Raw genomic sequence first — 20,193 nt, forward strand, 5'->3', positions numbered from 1 at the left:
CAGAATGTACCTATCTCTCTCGACTCTCTCTCTCCCAACAATCTCTCTCTATGTCTTGACTCTCTCGCTACCTCGACTCTCTCTCGACCTCTCTCACTAACTCTCGACTCTTTCTCTACCTCTCTACCTCTCTCTCTCTCGACCGCTGTCTCACGACTCTCTCCCTCTCCCAACAATCTCTCTCGATGTCTTGACTCTCTCTCTCTACCTCAACTCTCTCTCGACCTCTCTCTCTCAACTCTCTCACTATCTCTCTACTCTCTCTCTACCTCTCGACTCTTTCTCCACCTCTCGATGCTCTCTACCTCTCGACTCTCTCTACCTCTCGACCACTCTCTCTCTCGATCTCTCTCGACTTCTCTCTCTCGACATCTCTAAGCTGACCTCTCTCTCTCGACTCTCTCTCTACTGCTCGACTCTCTACTCTCTCAACCTCTAGACTCTCTCTCAACCTCTACCTCTCGACCTCTCTCTCTTTTGAACTCTTTCTCTCTACTCTCTCTTGACTTCTCTCTCTCTCGACTCTTTCAATTTCTTTTTAACGTTACAGAAATCGTTCAGTATTCAATAATCTGAGACGGCGCTCAGACAAAACAATATTTCTCCACTATGTTGGAGTCAACAGAAAAACAAAATTACAACATAAATATTCCCTTACCTTTGATGGTCTTCGATCAGAATGTAGTGGAAGGAGTCATACTTACCCAAAACATTGTTTGGTTTCAAGTCGTGTGTCTTTGTATTAGCATATGCTTCAAGTTCCAGCTGAAATGCATCCAAAATGACTTCTGGTCCCGAACAGTTGCGCATCAAAACTTCAAAATTACATATTATATGTCGACTAAACTGGTCAAACTAAGTGCAGAATCAAGCTGTAGGATGTTATTAACGTACAAAACTGTCAGGACCCGGTTACGAACCTGGGTCTCCGGAGTGAGAAACAGTCACTTAACCAACTGAGCCACGAATAGTCAGCAGAACCCAGAAGATGAGGCAGACACAGCAGTACTTAAGACGGTGTATTTAATAAAGTAAAAAGGAGAAGTCCTTCAATACAAAAAATGGCAAATCCAAAACGTGGTAGGAATAGCACAAAAAAAGCCTCAAGAGATACTCAAAAACAAAAACAGAATTCCACAAGAGCATCCACCGGAATCGACAAGAATACACAGAACACTAGGGCTGGGTGCTAACATACAAACACAGAGCACAGAACTGAGGGAAACTAAGGGTTTAAATACAACCAGGGGAAACGAGGCACAGGTGCAAATAATAATGGGGAACAAGGGAAAAAACACAAGGTCAAAAAGCACAATGGGGGCATCTAGTGACCAAAACCCGGAACAACCCTGGCCAAATCCTGACAGAATCCCCCCTAGGAACGGCTCCTGACGTTCCTACCAGCTCTCAGGGTGGAGGGCCCTGAACTGACGAATGAGGTCAGGGTCCAGGATGTCTTTGGCAGGAACCCAGGAGCGCTCCTCGGGACCGTAGCCTTCCCAGTCCACCAGATACTGCCAGGACCGCTGCACCCGGCGGGAATCCAGTATCCGATGGACGGTATAAGCCGGCTGGCCTCCAATGACACGAGGCGGAGGGGAGGTCTGTCTGCCGGGACAAGGGAGAGAAAAACAACAGGTTTTAACAATGAAATGTGAAATGTGGGATTAATCTTAAGGGATCTGGGTAAGTGTAGGCGATAAGAAACTGGGTTAACTCTCCTGGCAACCTTGAAGGGACCGATGTATTTTTGGGACAGCTTGCGAGACTCCACCCGTAGTGGTAAGTCTCTTGTGGAGAGCCAGACTCTCTGGCCAGGGTGCAGGGTAGGCCCGGGACGGCGACGTCTGTTGGCTTGTTGTTGGTACCTCTGTGAGGAATGCATAAGATTAAGACGGGTCTTCCTCCACATAAGCCGACAGCGTCTGCCGAACTTCAAGGCTGAAGGCACTCTGACTTCTGCCTCCTGGTCCGGGAACAATGGAGGAGCATAGCCAAACTGACACTCGTGCGGGGACATACCAGTGGAGGAGGAGCGCAAGGTGTTGTGCGCGTATTCGGCCCAAACAATAAAGGATGACCATGTGGACGGGTTGTCACGAGTCATACATCGGAGGGTGGTTTCCAGCTCTTGATTCATCCTCTCTGTTTGGCCGTTGGACTCCGGATGGTACCCTGAAGATAGACTGGCAGAAGCCCCCATGAGTTGGCAGAAGGCCTTCCAAAACCTTGAGGCGAACTGGGGACCTCTGTCATAAACCATATCTTGAGGAATGCCGAAGACTCGGAACACATGATTAATAACCAACTCAGCCGTTTCCTTGGCAGAAGGTAACTTAGTCAGAGGGACGAACCTGGCCGCCTTAGAAAACCTGTCGATTATGACTAGGATAGTAGTATTGCCATGGGATGGAGGAAGTCCAGTAATAAAGTCCAATGAAATATGGGACCAGGGTCTGTGGGGAACAGGTAAAGGGTGAAGGAGTCCTTGAGGGCGGAGGTGAGAAGATTTGCCCTGGCAGCACACGGGGCAGGCATTGACGAAAGTGGCAACGTCTTCTCTTATGGTAGGCCACCAGAACTTACGCTGGATGAACTCCAAGGTGCGACCTACGCCCGGATGACAGGTGAGGCGAGAGGAGTGCCCCCACAGAAGGACCTGAGTCCTCACTGCCTTGGGGACAAACAACCGATTGGCAGGACCTCCTTTCGGGTCCGGTTCGCTAGCTTGAGCACGTCTCACGGTATCCTCAACTTGCCACGAGATCGGAGCCACAATCTTAGCAGCAGGAAGGACAGGCATGTCCGTGTCATCTCGAATGAAAGGAGCGTAGACTCGGGTCAGGGCATCCGGTTTGAGATTCTTCGACCCGGGCCGATAGGTGAGGATAAACTGGAATCGATTGAAGAAAAGAGACCATCTAGCTTGTCTAGAGTTCAACCGCTTCGCCTGCTGGATATACTCCAGATTTTTGTGGTCCGTAAGCACTTGAAACGGGTGAGAAGCCCCCTCGAGCCAGTGTCTCCATTCCTTCAATGCCATCTTAACCGCTAGGAGTTCACGATCCCCACATCGTAGTTCCTCTCAGTCGGGGTAAGCCGGTGTGAGAAGAAAGCGCACGGATGAAGCTTCTTGTCTTCACCCCTCTGAGACAGGACAGCTCCAACACCAACCTCTGATGCGTCTACCTCCACCACAAATGGTTCATCCGTAGTCGGTAGTATCAGGATGGGAGCAGAGAGAACGCGCTGCTTGAGTCCTTGGAAGGCCGTCTCAGCTTCTCTTCCCCACAAAAACCTTGCATTGCCACCCTTGGTTAAAGCTGAGAGAGGGGCTGCCACCAAGCTGAAGTTCTGGATGAACTTGCGGTAAAAGTTTGTGAAGCCCAGGAAACGCTGAACTTCCTTAACGGATTTGGGGTGGGCCAATCCGCTACCGCCCCTACCTTCCTGGGGTCCATTTGGACTCGACCGGGTTCCACTACAAATCCCAGGAATTGTACTCGGGATGAATGGAATTCACATTTTTCCGGCTTAACGTACAGATGGCTGTCCAGGAGGCGTTTGAGTACTTGTCTGACATGCTTAGTGTGTTCTTGAAGGGAGCTCAAAAAGATGAGGATGTCATCCAAGTAAACGAACACAAATATGTTAAGCATATCCCTAAGCACATCGTTTATGAGCGCTTGGAACACCGCTGGGGCGTTGGTCAGGCCGAAGGGCATCACCAAGTATTCATAGTGACCAGTAGGCGTGTTGAAAGCGGTCTTCCACTCGTCACCAGGTCTGATCCGCACAAGATGGTATGCGTTCCGCAGGTCAAGCTTAGTGAAAACAACTGCTTCCTGGAGCAGCTCGAAGGCTGTGGCCATAAGGGGTAGCGGGTAACGGTTACGGACGGTTATGGCATTGAGTCCCCGGTAGTCGATGCAAGGACGTAATCCACCGTCTTTCTTGGCCACAAAGAAAAACCCTGCTCCCGCCGGGGAGGTGGATGGACGCATGAGGCCTGCTTCCAGAGCGTCCTTGATGTAGGTATCCATAGCAGCTCGTTCGGGTGGAAATAGGGAAAAGATCCGACCCCTGGGTGGCAAGTGCCCGGAAACAGGTCGATGGGGCAATCGTAAGGTCTATGGGGTGGTAGCATGGTGGCCCTCTGTTTGCTAAACACCAGTTTGAGGTCATGGTAACACTCGGGAACTCGGGTCAGGTCGATGGATTCTAAAGACTCGGGAGTAGAACTCGGGAATTCTGGAAAATACAAGTAGCTTGGCACGTAGGACCCCACTGCTTGATAGTGCCCACAGACCAGTCGATGTGAGGGTTATGGCTGTGAAGCCAGGGATATCCAAGGACGAGAGGGAACTCGGAACAGCAGATCAAATGAAAGTTCATCAATTCCTGGTGTTGTGAAACTGAAAGTCGCAAGGAGGTAGTGACATGAGTGACAAGTCCAGATCCCAAAGGGCTTCCATCCAATGTAGTGACCCTCATGGGTTCACTTAGAGGTTCAGAGGAACGCCATTCTCCTTCGCCCAGACACCATCCATGAAGTTACCTGCGGCTCCAGAGTCTACCAAGGCTTGAAGGTGAAGCTTGTGGTTGTCCCAGGAGAGGGTGACTGGAATGAGCAGACGGGAGTTGGACGGATGGGAGGAGGTTATGTTTCCCGTTACAGTTCCCCCGGTCTATACGGGACAGAGCGTTTCCCTGGAGCCCGGGACACGTGGAACGGAAATGGCCCGGTTTGCCGCAATATAGACAGCGTCGCTCCCTCATCCGGCGGTCTCTCTCAGCCTGGGAGATGCGTCCAATCTGCATGGGTTCCGGTGGAGCCAGCGAGGATAAAGGTGGGGACTCAGAGCTGGGACTACGGTTGAGTTCTCTCTCTCTCAGACGCTGGTCAATGCGTGAGGCCAACTTGATCAGGGACTCGAGATTGTCCGGTGGTTCCCGAGTGGCCAGTTCATCTTGGATAGTGTCGGAAAGGCCTTTCAGAAAGCACACCGTGAGCGCCTCGTTGTTCCAACCACTCGCTGCTGCCACCGTGCGGAACTGGATGGCATAGTCCGTCACGCTGCGCCAACCTTGGTGGAGAGTCAGGAGCTGTTTGGCTGAGTCAGAACCACTGCTTGGGCCTTGAAACACTCGTTTGAATTCCTCAGCAAAGGCAGAGTAGCTGGCACAGCAGGAACTATGGGCATCCCACACAGCAGTAGCCCAGGCCAGGGCTTTTTCCGACATCAGGGTGATGATATAAGCAATCTTAGACCGGTCGGTGGGAAACGACGAGGGTTGTAGCTCAAAGGAGAGAGAACATTGGGTGAGAAACCCTTTACAAGCACTTGGATCACCTGAGAACCGTTGGGGAGGTGGAAGACGAGGTTCAGCCAGGGGGTTAACTGCCATGGGTACGTGAATCTGAGGTACTGGGACGGGAACTGTTGCCGGGGTAAGACGATCAGATATTTGCTTAATGGAAGTCAGCATCTCCGACAGAAGATGAGAATGTCTAGCCATTAAGGCCTCTTGCTGAACCAGGGCGGCTTCGTGGCGTTGGACAGTCTCCTGGTGGTGGGACAACATGGCAAAAAGGTCCTGGGAACTGGCTGCCTCTGGGTTCATTTTTGGCTCTGTGTTTCTGTCAGGACCCGGTTACGAACCTGGGACTCCGGAGTGAGAAACAGTCACTTAACCAACTGAGCCACGAATAGTCAGCAGAACCCAGAAGATGAGGCAGACACAGCAGTACTTAAGACGTTGTATTTAATAAAGTAAAAAGGAGAAGTCCTTCAATACAAAATGGCAAATCCAAAAGGTGGTAGGTATAGCACAAAAAAGCCTCAAGAGATACTCAAAAAACAAAAACAGAATTCCACAAGAGCGTCCACCGGAATCGACAAGAATACACAGAACACTAGGGCTGGGTGCTAACATACAAACACAGAGCACAGAACTGAGGGAAACTAAGGGTTTAAATACAATCAGGGGAAACGAGGCACAGGTGCAAATAATAATGGGAATCAAGGGAATAAACATAAGGTCAAAAAGCACAATGGGGGCATCTAGTGACCAAAACCCGGAACAACCCTGGCCAAATCCTGACACAAAACAATTGGCGATTCAACCGGACAAAAGCAATTCTTCTCAGACAATCTGGAACGGAGGAATGACTGTGTACATTCGCCCTCGAATGCGCATCTATTTTCTCGCGACACTCACAGTTTTGCCTGCCAAAGGGTCAAAGCTCGCGGGATTTGCACAATTAAATGCTCTACTGATAGAGGACATCTCATGGAAGACATAGAAACTGTTCCCAGATCCATAGCTGGTTGAGAAGGATGGGGCGATGACGTCAAAGTTGGCCCAACTTTCTGGATGAGAAAACTAGTTTGGGAGATTGGCTGCCCTGTGAGTTCTGCTATACATACAGACATAATTCAAACGGTTTTAGAAGCTTTAGAGTGTTTTCTATTCAATAATAATTATTATATGCATATATTAGCAATTTTGGACAGATTTTTTTCAGTTTACTATGGGCACGCAATTCATCCAAAGGGGGCAGTATTGTCCCGAGCCTTAACAGGTTCAGTCAACATTACACACACAGAAGTTTCAAAGAATAAGGACATTACAAATCTCATATTATGTATATATACAGTGTTGTAATGATGTACAAATGGTTAAAGTGCACAAGGGAAAATAAATAAGCATAAATGTGGGTTGTATTTACAATGGTGTTTGTTCTTCACTGGTTGCCCTTTTCTTGTGGCAACAGATCATACATCTTGCTGCTGTGATGGCACACTATGGATTTTCACCCAGTAGATATGGGAGTTTTTCAAAATTGGGTTTGTTTTCGAATTCTTTGTGGATCTGTGTAATCTGAGGGAAATATGTGTCTCTACTATGGTCACACATTGGGCAGGAGGTTAGGAAGTGCAGCTCAGTTTCCACCTCATTGTGTGGGCAGTGTGCAAATTACCTGTCTTGTCTTGAGAGCCATGTCTGTCTATGGTGGCCTTTCTCAATAGAAAGGCTATGCTCACTGAGTCTGTACATAGTCAAAGCTTTCCTTCAGTTTGGGTCAGTCACAGTGGTCAGTGTCATTCTGCCACTGTGTACTCTCTGTTTAGGGCCAAATAGCATTCTAGTTTGCTCTGGGGTTTTTGTTAATTCTTTCCAATGTGTCAAGTAATTATCTTTTTGTTTTCTCATGATTTGGTTGGGTCTTGTACTGCTGTCTTGGGGCTCTGTGGGGTGTGTTTGTATTTGTGAACAGAGCCCCAGGACCAGTATGCTTAGGGGACTCTTTTCCAGGTACATCTCTCTGTAGGTGATGGCTTTGTTATGGAAGGTTTGGTAGTCGCTTCCTTTTAGGTGATTGTAGAGTTTAACTTTTTTGGGGTATTTTCACATCCGGATAAAAAGCATGCCCAGAGTAAATGGTCTGCTACAAAGCCATACAAGCTTGAATATGCATACTGTAGGTACATTTGGACAGAAAACACTCTGAAGTTTCTAAAACTGTTTGAATGATGTCTGTGAGAGTATAACAGAACTCATATGGCAGGCAAAAACCTGAGAAAAAATCCAACAAGGAAATCTGAGGTTGGTCAACTCCGCTGCTATTGAAGATACAGTGGGATATTGATAATGTTGCACTTCCTAAGGCTTCCGCTAGATGTCAACAGCCTTTAGAACCTTGTCTGATGCTTCTACTGTGAAGTGGTGCCGAAGGAGAAGGAATGAGTAAGGTCTGCCATGAGCTGACCATGCTCTGACCATGCGCGTTCACATGAGAGGGAGCTCTGTTCCATCACACAAGTGCCTGCAGAGTTTAAATATGCTACTATCTCATTGTTTACTGTTGCCAAAAGCTTTTTGAAATCTGACAAGTTGGCTTTATTCACAACGAGTGTAGCTTTAATTTGGTATCTTACATGTGTGATTTAATGAAAGTTTGATTTTTATATCATTTTATTTGAATTTGGTGTTCAGCATTTTCCCTGGCTATTGGCCAAGTGGGACGCAAGCGTCCCGCCTATCCCAGAGAGGTTTTAATAGAGCTCCCCCCTACTTTGTGCAATTCCCGCCTGACGACATACCCAAATCTAACAGCCTGTAGCTCAGGCACAGAACCAAGGATATGCATATTCTTGGTACCATTTGAAAGAAAACACAAGTATGTGTAAATGTGAATTGAATGTAGGAGAATATAACCCAATAGATCTGGTTTAGATAAAACAATGGAAAAAACATAAGTTTTTATTTTTTATTTTTGTATCATCATCTTTAAAATGAACAAGAGCAACATGAGCAAACATTCAGATAGGATGATGGGGATAATTTCAGTGAAAAATATAAGAGGGCAACATTACTTGTGCAAAGTTTCAGAATGATAGCTTCCAAAATGAGTGTGCTATACATGACATTTATCATGAAGTCACCCAGGTGTCCCACACAAGTAGCCCAAATGTACCCAAGTGGCCAAATTGGTGAAGGTATACATTTTGAAACAAAATAACTATATACAAAATACCAAAATGGTATTCTAACACACCCACACAAGTTTTTTGTTTTTTTTTGGGGGGGGGTATAATTATTGATAAAAAAGATATGAAAAAAATATATACATTTACAAAATAACATGGGTAACTAAAATATTTGGAAGACCCTCAGTCCTCTATCAAATTAAATCAATTGATATAGCCCAAGTCTAAAACCCTAAACAGCAAGCAATGCAGGTGTAGAGGTACGGTGGCTAGTAAATTTCCCTAGAAAGGCAACAACCTAGGAAGAAACCTAGAGAGGAACCAGGCTATGAGGGGTGGCCAGTCCTCTTCTGGCTGTGCCGGGTGGAGATCACAGTGGTTGTAGAGGGTGCAACAGGACAGCACCTCAAGAGTAAAAATGAACAGTTTAGGGTTCCATAGCTGCAAGTAGAACAGTTGAAACTGGAACAGCAGCAAGGCCAGGTGGACTGGGCACAGCAAGGAGTCATCATTAGAGGTGTCCATTAGAGGTGACCAGCCACTGGCCGCCTACCAATCCAAGGCCTACTCCTCCCTCTCGCCTCACATTAATCTCTACACAAACATTTACTGAAGGCTCAGCACCCAGGAGAGGAGAGGAATTGGACAGAATAGAAGGAGAAGAAGAGGACGAGGAGGGTAAGGGCAGGAGTCCCGATCAACAATGGTTCCGGTTGGAGCGAGCGGTCGCATCTACACTTCGGTCCGCAGGTAGTATAACTTTTCATTACATTTCATTACATTTCGTTATAGTACAACGGTTTGATTTGTCTTATCTTAGCAATTTCTTCTTAGCTAGCTACATAGCCGTCTTTGTATCAACGACAATTGCATATTATCGTATTTCGTCGTCCCTAACGTATCTGCCCAGCAGCTAGCTAAGCAGCTAGCTAACATCCACTGTCCACTAGCACTGTAGAAACTATTACACTCAACTGAACGACTCGATTAGCGTAGTGTCAGCTAGCTACATAGTTGTCTTCGCTGTCTTCGTATCCAAGATAATTGTGCAGTTTAGAGTGTGTAGACTTAGAGTGATTATCTTAATTTACCGAGGTTAGCTAGCCAGCTATTTGTCGTCCTTAACGTAGGAAATGCTGCTAGCTAGCTAGCCAACAGCTAGCCAACCTCTACCGAATTGAACTCCAACTACCCGGTCAACATTCCGCGTCGCTCCACAGGTAGTATCACATTTTTCATTTCACTTCATTACAGTACAACGGTTTGATTTGTTTGATCGTAGCTAGCCAGCTACATAGCCGTCTTTGTATCTAAGACAATTGTGTAGTCTAGAGCGATTTTCTAGGTTAGCTGGCCAGCTATTGTCGGTCTTTCAACGTAGCTAGCCAGCTAGCCCCGAATAGCAGCACTGTAGTAACTATTACAGTACAACGGTTTGTTTTGTTTGATCGTAGCTAGCTAGCTACATAGCCGTCTTTGTATCTAAGACAATTGTGTAGCCTAGAGCGATTTTCTAGGTTAGCTGGCCAGCTATTGTCATTCTCTTAACGTAGCTAGCCAGCTAGCCCCCGAATAGCAGCACTGTAGTAAGTATTACAGTACAACGGTTTGTTTTGTTTGATTGTAGCTAGCTAGCTACATAGCCGTCTTTGTATCTAAGTCAATTGTTTAGCCTAGAGCGATTTTCTAGGTTAGCTACATCGCAGCCACTACCAGCTAGCCTACTCCAGCAGTACTGTATCATTTCAATCATTTTAGTCTATAAGATTCTTGCTACGTAAGCTTAACTTTCTGAACATTCGAGACGTGTAGTCCACTTGTCATTCCAATCTCCTTTGCATTAGCGTAGCCTCTTCTGTACCCTGTCAACTATGTGTCTATCTATCCCTGTTCTCTCCTCTCTGCACAGACCATACAAACGCTCCACACCGCTTGGCCGCGGCCACCCTAATCTGGTGGTCCCAGCGCGCACGACCCACGTGGAGTTCCTGGTCTCCGGTAGCCTCTGGAACTGCCGATCTGCGGCCAACAAGGCAGAGTTCATCTCAGCCTATGCCTCCCTCCAGTCCCTCGACTTCCTGGCACTGACGGAAACATGGATCACCACAGATAACACTGCTACTCCTACTGCTCTCTCTTCGTCCGCCCACGTGTTCTCGCACACCCCGAGAGCTTCTGGTCAGCGGGGTGGTGGCACCGGGATCCTCATCTCTCCCAAGTGGTCATCTCTCTCTCTCCCCTTACCCATCTATCCATCGCCTCCTTTGAATTCCATGCTGTCACAGTTACCAGCCCTTTCAAGCTTAACATCCTTATCATTTATCGCCCTCCAGGTTCCCTCGGAGAGTTCATCAATGAGCTTGATGCCTTGATAAGCTCCTTTCCTGAGGACGGCTCACCTCTCACAGTCCTGGGCCGACTTTAACCTCCCCACGTCTACCTTTGACTCATTCCTCTCTGCCTCCTTCTTTCCACTCCTCTCCTCTTTTGACCTCACCCTCTCACCTTCCCCCCCTACTCACAAGGCAGGCAATACGCTCGACCTCATCTTTACTAGATGCTGTTCTTCCACTAACCTCATTGCAACTCCCCTCCAAGTCTCCGACCACTACCTTGTATCCTTTTCCCTCTCGCTCTCATTCAACACTTCCCACACTGCCCCTACTCGGATGGTATCGCGCCGTCCCAACCTTCGCTCTCTCTCCCCCGCTACTCTCTCCTCTTCCATCCTATCATCTCTTCCCTCTGCTCATACCTTCTCCAACCTTTCTCCTGAGTCTGCCTCCTCAACCCTCCTCTCTTCCCTTTCTGCATCCTTTGACTCTCTATGTCCCCTATCCTCCAGGCCGGCTCGGTCCTCCCCTCCCGCTCCGTGGCTCGATGACTCATTGCGAGCTCACAGAACAGAGCTCCGGGCAGCCGGCGGAAATGGAGGAAAACTCGCCTCCTGCGGACCTGGCATCCTTTCACTCCCTCCTCTCTACATTTTCCTCCTCTGTCTCTGCTGCTAAAGCCACTTTCTACCACTCTAAATTCCAAGCATCTGCCTCTAACCCTAGGAAGCTCTTTGCCACCTTCTCCTCCCTCCTGAATCCTCCTCCCCCTCCCCCTCCTCCCTCTCTGCAGATGACTTCGTCAACCATTTTGAAAAGAAGGTCGACGACATCCGATCCTCGTTTGCTAAGTCAAACGACACCGCTGGTTCTGCTCACACTGCCCTACCCTGTGCTCTGGCCTCTTTCTCCCTCTCTCTCCAGATGAAATCTCGCTTCTTGTGACGGCCGGCCGCCCAACAACCTGCCCGCTTGACCCTATCCCCTCCTCTCTTCTCCAGACCATTTCCGGGGACCTTCTCCCTTACCTCACCTCGCTCATCAACTCATCCCTGACCGCTGGCTACGTCCCTTCCGTCTTCAAGAGAGCGAGAGTTGCACCCCTTCTGAAAAAACCTACACTCGATCCCTCCGATGTCAACAACTACAGACCAGTATCCCTTCTTTCTTTTCTCTCCAAAACTCTTGAACGTGCCGTCCTTGGCCAGCTCTCCCACTATCTCTCTCAGAATGACCTTCTTGATCCAAATCAGTCAGGTTTCAAGACTAGTCATTCAACTGAGACTGCTCTTCTCTGTATCACGGAGGCGCTCCGCACTGCTAAAGCTAACTCTCTCTCCTCTGCTCTCATCCTTCTAGACCTATCGGCTGCCTTCGATACTGTGAACCATCAGATCCTCCTCTCCACCCTCTCCGAGTTGGGCATCTCCGGCGGCCCACGCAGATTGCGTCCTACCTGACAGGTCGCTCCTACCAGGTGGCGTGGCGAGAATCTGTCTCCTCGCCACGCGCTCTCACCACTGGTGTCCCCCAGGGCTCTGTTCTAGGCCCTCTCCCTATTCTCGCTATACACCAAGTCACTTGGCTCTGTCATAACCTCACATGGTCTCTCCTATCATTGCTATGCAGACGACACACAATTAATCTTCTCCTTTCCCCCTTCTGATGACCAGGTGGCGAATCGCATCTCTGCATGTCTGGCAGACATATCAGTGTGGATGACGGATCACCACCTCAAGCTGAACCTCGGCAAGACGGAGCTGCTCTTCCTCCCGGGGAAGGACTGCCCGTTCCATGATCTCGCCATCACGGTTGACAACTCCATTGTGTCCTCCTCCCAGAGCGCTAAGAACCTTGGCGTGATCCTGGACAACACCCTGTCGTTCTCAACCAACATCATGGCGGTGGCCCGTTCCTGTAGGTTCATGCTCTACAACATCCGCAGAGTACGACCCTGCCTCACACAGGAAGCGGCGCAGGTCCTAATCCAGGCACTTGTCATCTCCCGTCTGGATTACTGCAACTCGCTGTTGGCTGGGCTCCCTGCCTGTGCCATTAAACCCCTACAACTCATCCAGAACGCCGCAGCCCGTCTGGTGTTCAACCTTCCCAAGTTCTCTCACGTCACCCCGCTCCTCCGCTCTCTCCACTGGCTTCCAGTTGAAGCTCGCATCCGCTACAAGACCATGGTGCTTGCCTACGGAGCTGTGAGGGAACGGCACCGCAGTACCTCCAGGCTCTGATCAGGCCCTACACCCAAGCAAGGGCACTGCGTTCATCCACCTCTGGCCTGCTCGCCTCCCTACCATTGAGGAAGTACAGTTCCCGCTCAGCCCAGTCAAAACTGTTCGCTGCTCTGGCCCCCCAATGGTGGAACAAACTCCCTCACGACGCCAGGACAGCGGAGTCAATCACCACCTTCCGGAGACACCTGAAACCCCACCTCTTCAAGGAATACCTAGGATAAGATAAGTAATCCTTCTCACCACCCCCCCCCCTTAATGATTTAGATACACTATTGTAAAGTGGCTGTTCCACTGGATGTCAGAAGGTGAATTCACCAATTTGTAAGTCGCTCTGGATAAGAGCGTCTGCTAAATGACTTAAATGTAAATGTAAATGTAATCATGCCAGGTAGTCCTGACGCATGGTCCCAGGGCTCAGGTCCTCCAAGAGAGAGAAAAGAGAGAATTAGAGAGAGCATACTTAAATTCACACAGGACCGGATAAGACAGAAGAAGTACTCCAGATATAACAAACTGACCCTATCCCCCTGACATAAACTACTGCAACATAAATACTGTAGGCTGAGACAGGAGGGTCAGGAGACACTGTGGCCCCATCCGATGAGACCCCCGGACAGGGCCAAACAGAAAGGATATAACCCCACCCACTTTGCCAAAGCTCTACACAATATTGTGCTGCTGATGCCAGGTGCCATAGCAGTCTCTTTCTGCTGTAAAGCAGAGGGTCAAAGCATGTGGCGCAGGTGATGAGGGACTTAATTTTGCAAAGAACACAGCGACGCCTCCATGCTGTGCCCTTTTGGCCCTGAGGCACATCCATGCATGCAGAAATAAATTTGGGCAGATGAACACCACTTGTGGAAGGAGCTGGATGAACCAGCTTCAGTGGGGGATGGAAACCTTGGCCCTGGGGGCTGCCATTCGGAGTCAGTGTTCACTGTGAAAGAAAATATTCAGTTAGAATAGTTTAACATATGAGCCTTGTATCAACAGGTATAATAAACAGAGATATATATATATATATATATATATATATATAGAGTACAGGGAACATAAGGTTGAATATATTATTATGACCTGCTAGATCTACTGTCTCTTTTAAATTATGACATTTCAGCTAGATCTACTGTCTCTATTATATTATGACAGACCAGCGAGATCTACTGTCTTTATTATATTACAAAAGACCAGCTGTATCACTTTGGCCATTGTTGTGGGCCTGCCCTCCCCTCAACAGCCTCTAATAGGCTATTTCATGTGGGTTGGGGTGGGGCGGCAGACACGCATCTCACATTTCATGACATTACATGTTTATATATTGCTTCTAAAATAAATAAAAAATCACAAATAATATTTTATATTATTAATTTCAAACAAGGGCGTTAGCATGATAAGAACTTACCAGTCCAAAACGATGTCCTCTCCGTTCAAAGAATATTCCTCCACAATCGCTAAATGAATCGTCCTACAACAATCTCTGTCTCACTTTCCCAATCAATTTATTCTGTATACATCTGTATATCTAGACTTAGATGTAGCTTTCCCTGACTAAGTCGCCATACTGATTGATATATAAACAGCTGAATCTGCGCGTTTACCAAACAATGCAGTGCGTAATATGTGTTTCTCCTTCTGGCATGAAACTTCAATAGCGAAGGACTCTCTTTACGCTGGAGCTTACTACATGGACTGGTCTTGCAACACATAAACATGGCCTATTGCCGTTTACCTCAGCTCATTGGCTATTTACCCAGCTAGATTTCAAGATGATCAGTGGTCATTGGGTTAAAAAGACAGTCAATCAACGAAACAGCGGGCAAATCATTGGTGCACAATGATGTCATGACTTGTTGTCTTCAAATCGGTTTCTTTCAGTCAATACGTCCCGCGAAATGGCCCATCAGATTTGATTGTGTTACAAACAAACCAGTTGATTGCAGTGAAACCAAACATGACTGGAAAAGTCACGTTCTGTGTGGGTTATTTACCTGGAATGTGTGTCGAAAATGAAATGAGACGGAATTCACGACACAAGCGGTTCACAAAATGTTTCACGTTAGGCTATAAAAATGGATTTTATCAAACAAAAGATCATTCATTGTGTAACAATGAGCATTGGAGTGCAAACAGACGAAGATCGTCAAAGGTAAAAGATTTATTTTAATGTAGTTTGTGATTATGTTACGCCTGTGCTGGTTAATTTTTTTTTATGGGGCTCTATGCTCAGATAATCGCATTGTATTCTTTCGCAGTAAATCCTTTTTTAAATCTGACAACACAGTTGGATTAGCAAGATTCTAGGCTTTCAATACATGTGAGACACTTGTAATTTCATGAATGTTTAATATTATTATTTATGTAGCGATCAACGTATGGTGTGGATATTTCAACCCCAAGCGGGTTCTGTGCACGGAGGGTTAATGAAAGTTTGAGTTTTATAGTATTTTATTTGAATTTGGCGCTCTGCATTTTCCCTGGCTATTGGCCAGGGGGGACGCGAGCGCCCCGCCTATCCCAGAGAGGATATTATTAACCATATAAAGAATTCTCCTCTTTTGATCAATTCGATTGAATTAATTAGTTCAGATTTATACCATATTAGCATTCCCCCTGAGTCTCTGCCCTGTTTGATTCCTTTTAATTTAGTGGATGCTATGATTATCTCCCTATAACCTAGTGGACAGCCAGTGGAAACATCAGCTCTGCATCATGTTTCCCGTAGTACTACAATATCAACATCATCAATTTCTTTCAGGAAGTCTGGGTTTCTGCTCTTTAGTCCAAAAGCAGAGGACTTCCCATCCTTGTAAATTCCAGCATGCAACGTAAAAAGATTTCATAACTTTTTTTTCTTCTTTACCTTCAAAATGAGACAAACACTCACAATCCAACAATAACTATTAAAATAGGTTTTTTCAATTAAAGTAAACTCTTATTATGTAAATGTAATATGCTTATCATTTAAGATATAATTTGTGTCATGCCACTTGGGTGGGTGTAGTGTGAGGATGGTGGAGTTCTTGTGCTCATCTTAAAATGACCCTCGGCCTATCACATGTGAGAATAGTAGACTTTGTTTAATGTCACTCATTTGGTTGGTGGGGGCTGGGCCAGTTGTTGCTCTCACAGCCTGTGCACAGCTCTGCCTGCTGGGCTGTGGCTGCTCCAAGTGTGGGTCTGCGGTGGGGGGCAGGGGGTGGAAGGGGGCCTGACAGGGGCCTCGACTGGGTGGCTCTGAAGTTGGGCTGGGGTGGTCTGTGCTGCGCTGGCTGTGGTGGGCATTGAGGTTGGTGGTGCTGTGGTCGTGGCTGGGGGTTCCTGGGTGCTGGTCTGGGGTGTTGTCTCGGTGATCTTGGAGGGGTGGAGATTGCTTCGCTGTTCCTGGGTGGAGATGTCGGACTGCGGTTTAAAGAGACGTCCTTGAGAGTCTTGGCAAGGATGGGGACTGTCTCCCTGTACATGTGAACATGGTCATAGAGACAGTCCAGATCGAGGGTGGGATGGTGGGCCAGGTGTACATTGGATCACAGGGCACAGTCGCGGGATAGGCTGGCGTTTATTCTTTGGATTCATTGATTGTTAATCCAGCCACAATGTTTGATTTCAAAAAGGCTTTATGGCAAACACACACCTTTCGATGACGTTAGGTCAGCGCCGAGCCACAGAAAACCATAGACATTTTCAAAAGAAGGAGAGGTGTCACAAAAGACAGAAATAGTGTTAAAATTCATCACTAACCTTTGATGATCTTCACCAGATGGCACTCCCAGGACTTCATGTTAGACAATACATTTGGGTTTTGTTTGATAAAGTTCATCTTTATGTCCAAAAACCTCATTTGAAATTGGTGTGTTATGTTCAGAAATGCATTGTCTCAAACAAACATCCGGTGAAAGTGCAGAGAGCCACATCAAATTACAGAAATACTCATCATAAACATTGATTAAAGATACAAGTTTTAAACACATGATTAACTTCTTGGTGACGGGGCAGTATTTTCACGTCCGGATGAAATGCATGCCCAAATTCAACTGCCTGCTACTCATCCCCAGAAGATGAGATATGCATATTATTAGTAAGTACAACATAACTTATTTAGCAGGCGAAACCCCAGAGGACAAATCATTCAGATATTTTTTGTTATTGAGGTCACTCTCTTTTCAATGAGGTTCCATTGGGAATCCAGATTTCTAAGGGACCTTCTTGCAGTTCCTATCGCTTCTACTGGATGTCACCAGTCTTTAGAAATTGGTTGAGGTTTTTCCTTTGTGTAATGAAGAAGTACGGCCATCTTGAACGAGGGTAACTTGAAGTGTACTGTTAGATAGGGGCGCGTGACCAGAAAGCTAGCTACAGTTTGTTTTCCTCCTGTTTTGAACACAGATCATCCCGTCTTCAATTTTATCGATTATTTACGTTAAAAAAATACAAAAGCTATACATTGCTGTTTCCACACAGGATGAAACCGGGTCCTTTCGCTTGTTTAGCGAACGTGATAACCTCTACCCTACAGAATCTGCTGCAGAACTGTCAGCAAGGAGTAAACCGAATTTTACTGATATTCATTGCACGACTTCGAGTTTCCAAAGTAAGGCATTTATGACAATTTTTTTATCCTTTACAATTATGGAAATTATTGCATGTGTCAATGAGCTCTGTTTCCACCCAGGATGAAAACGGGGAACTTTTGCGTGTTAAGCGTACATGATAACCACTGTACTACAGAAACTGCTGCTTGAATTGTCAGCAATAAGTACAATGAATTTTACAGATTTTCATTGCATGAATTCAAACTTCTAAAATAAGGCATTTATGAAAAAAAATCTCTATTGTGAAAGCACTGTTTCTGCCCGGTTTGAACCAGGGACCTTTTGCGTGTTAAGCAAACGTGATAACCACTACACTACAGAAACTGCTGCAAGAACTGTCAGCAAGGAGTAAACCGAATTTTACTGATATTCATTGCATGACTTCGAGTTTCCAAAGTAAGGCATTTATGACAAAAAATATTATCCTTTACAATTATGGAAATTATTGCATGAGTCAATGAGCGCTGTTTCCACACAGGATGAAACCGGGTCCTGTCTCTTGTTTAGCGAACGTGATAACCTCTCCCCTACAGAAACTGCTGCAAGAACTGTCAGCAAGGAGTAAACCGAATTTTACTGATATTCATTGCACGACTTCGAGTTTCCAAAGTAAGGCATTTATGACAAAAATTATTATCCTTTACAATTATGGAAATTATTGCATGTGTCAATGAGCTCTGTTTCCACCCAGGATGAAAACGGGGAACTTTTGCGTGTTAAGCGTACATGATGACCACTGTACTACAGAAACTGCTGCTTGAATTGTCAGCAAGGAGTACAATGAATTTTACAGATTTTCATTGTATGAATTCAAACTTCTAAAATAAGGCATTTATGAAAAAAATCTCTATATTTGAGTGAATGCACTGTTTCTGCCCGGTTTTGAACCAGGGACCTTTTGCGTGTTAAGCAAACGTGATAACCACTACAGTAATTATTGCATGTGAAGCACTGTTTCTGCCTGTTTTGAACCAGGGACCTTTTGCGTGTTAAGCAAACGTGATAACCACTACACTACAGAAACTGCAAGAACTGTGCAAAGTAAACTGTCAGATATTCAAGGAGTAAACATTTATGAATTTTACTGATATTCATTGCATGACTTCGAATTTACAAAGTAAGGCATTGCTGTTTCCACACAGGATGAAACCGGGTCCTTTCGCTTGTTTAGCGAACGTGATAACCTCTACCCTACAGAATCTGCTGCAAGAACTGTCAGCAAGGAGTAAACCGAATTTTACTGATATTCATTGCACGACTTCGAGTTTCCAAAGTAAGGCATTTATGACAATTTTTTATCCTTTACAATTATGGAAATTATTGCATGTGTCAATGAGCTCTGTTTCCACCCAGGATGAAAACGGGGAACTTTTGCGTGTTAAGCGTACATGATAACCACTGTACTACAGAAACTGCTGCTTGAATTGTCAGCAATAAGTACAATGAATTTTACAGATTTTCATTGCATGAATTCAAACTTCTAAAATAAGGCATTTATGAAAAAAACTCTCTATTGTGAAAGCACTGTTTCCCCGGTTTCTACAGAAACCAGGGACCTTTTGCGTGTTAAGCAAACGTGATAACCACTACACTACAGAAACTGCTGCAAGAACTGTCAGCAAGGAGTAAACCGAATTTTACTGATATTCATTGCATGACTTCGAGTTTCCAAAGTAAGGCATTTATGACAAAAAATATTATCCTTTACAATTATGGAAATTATTGCATGAGTCAATGAGCGCTGTTTCCACACAGGATGAAACCGGGTCCTTTCTCTTGTTTAGCGAACGTGATAACCTCTCCCCTACAGAAACTGCTGCAAGAACTGTCAGCAAGGAGTAAACCGAATTTTATTGATATTCATTGCATGACTTCGAGTTTCCAAAGTAAGGCATTTATGACAAAAATTATTATCCTTTACAATTATGGAAATTATTGCATGTGTCAATGAGCTCTGTTTCCACCCAGGATGAAAACGGGGAACTTTTGCGTGTTAAGCGTACATGATGACCACTGTACTACAGAAACTGCTGCTTGACTGCTGCTTGACCCTCGATTGTCAGCAAGGAGTACAATGAATTTTACAGATTTTCATTGCATGAATTCAAACTTCTAAAATAAGGCATTTATGAAAAAAATATCTCTTATATTTTGCATGTGAAAGCACTGTTTCTGCCCGGTTTTGAACCAGGGACCTTTTGCGTGTTAAGCAAACGTGATAACCACTACACTACAGAAACTGCTGCAAGAACTGTCAGCAAGGAGTAAACCGAATTTTACTGATATTCATTGCATGACAGATATTTTCATGAATTCAAATTTCTAAAAAAAGGCATTTATGAAAAAAATAATCTTTACAAAGAAATTATTGCATGGCATTGCTGTTTCCACACAGGATGAAACCGGGTCCTTTCGCTTGTTTAGCGAACGTGATAACCTCTACCCTACAGAATCTGCTGCAAGAACTGTCAGCAAGGAGGAAACCGAATTTTACTGATATTCATTGCACGACTTCGAGTTTCCAAAGTAA

General features: G+C 45.9%; 3 non-coding genes across 3 annotated transcripts; all 3 read right to left on the reverse strand.

The window, feature by feature from the left end:
• Nucleotides 1–17,915: 17,915 nt before the first annotated feature.
• Nucleotides 17,916–17,987, reverse strand: trnav-aac (transfer RNA valine (anticodon AAC)). Its single transcript has one exon. It is a non-coding gene; the product is annotated as a tRNA-Val (tRNA).
• A 628-nt stretch (nucleotides 17,988–18,615) lies between these two features.
• trnav-aac (transfer RNA valine (anticodon AAC)) lies at nucleotides 18,616–18,687 on the reverse strand. The gene has a single exon. It is a non-coding gene; the product is annotated as a tRNA-Val (tRNA).
• Nucleotides 18,688–19,830: 1,143 nt separating this feature from the next.
• On the reverse strand, nucleotides 19,831–19,903 carry trnav-aac (transfer RNA valine (anticodon AAC)). The gene has a single exon. It is a non-coding gene; the product is annotated as a tRNA-Val (tRNA).
• Nucleotides 19,904–20,193: the final 290 nt, after the last annotated feature.

Source organism: Oncorhynchus masou, chromosome 32, assembly GCF_036934945.1.
Source record: "Oncorhynchus masou masou isolate Uvic2021 chromosome 32, UVic_Omas_1.1, whole genome shotgun sequence".
Taxonomy (NCBI): domain Eukaryota; kingdom Metazoa; phylum Chordata; class Actinopteri; order Salmoniformes; family Salmonidae; genus Oncorhynchus; species Oncorhynchus masou.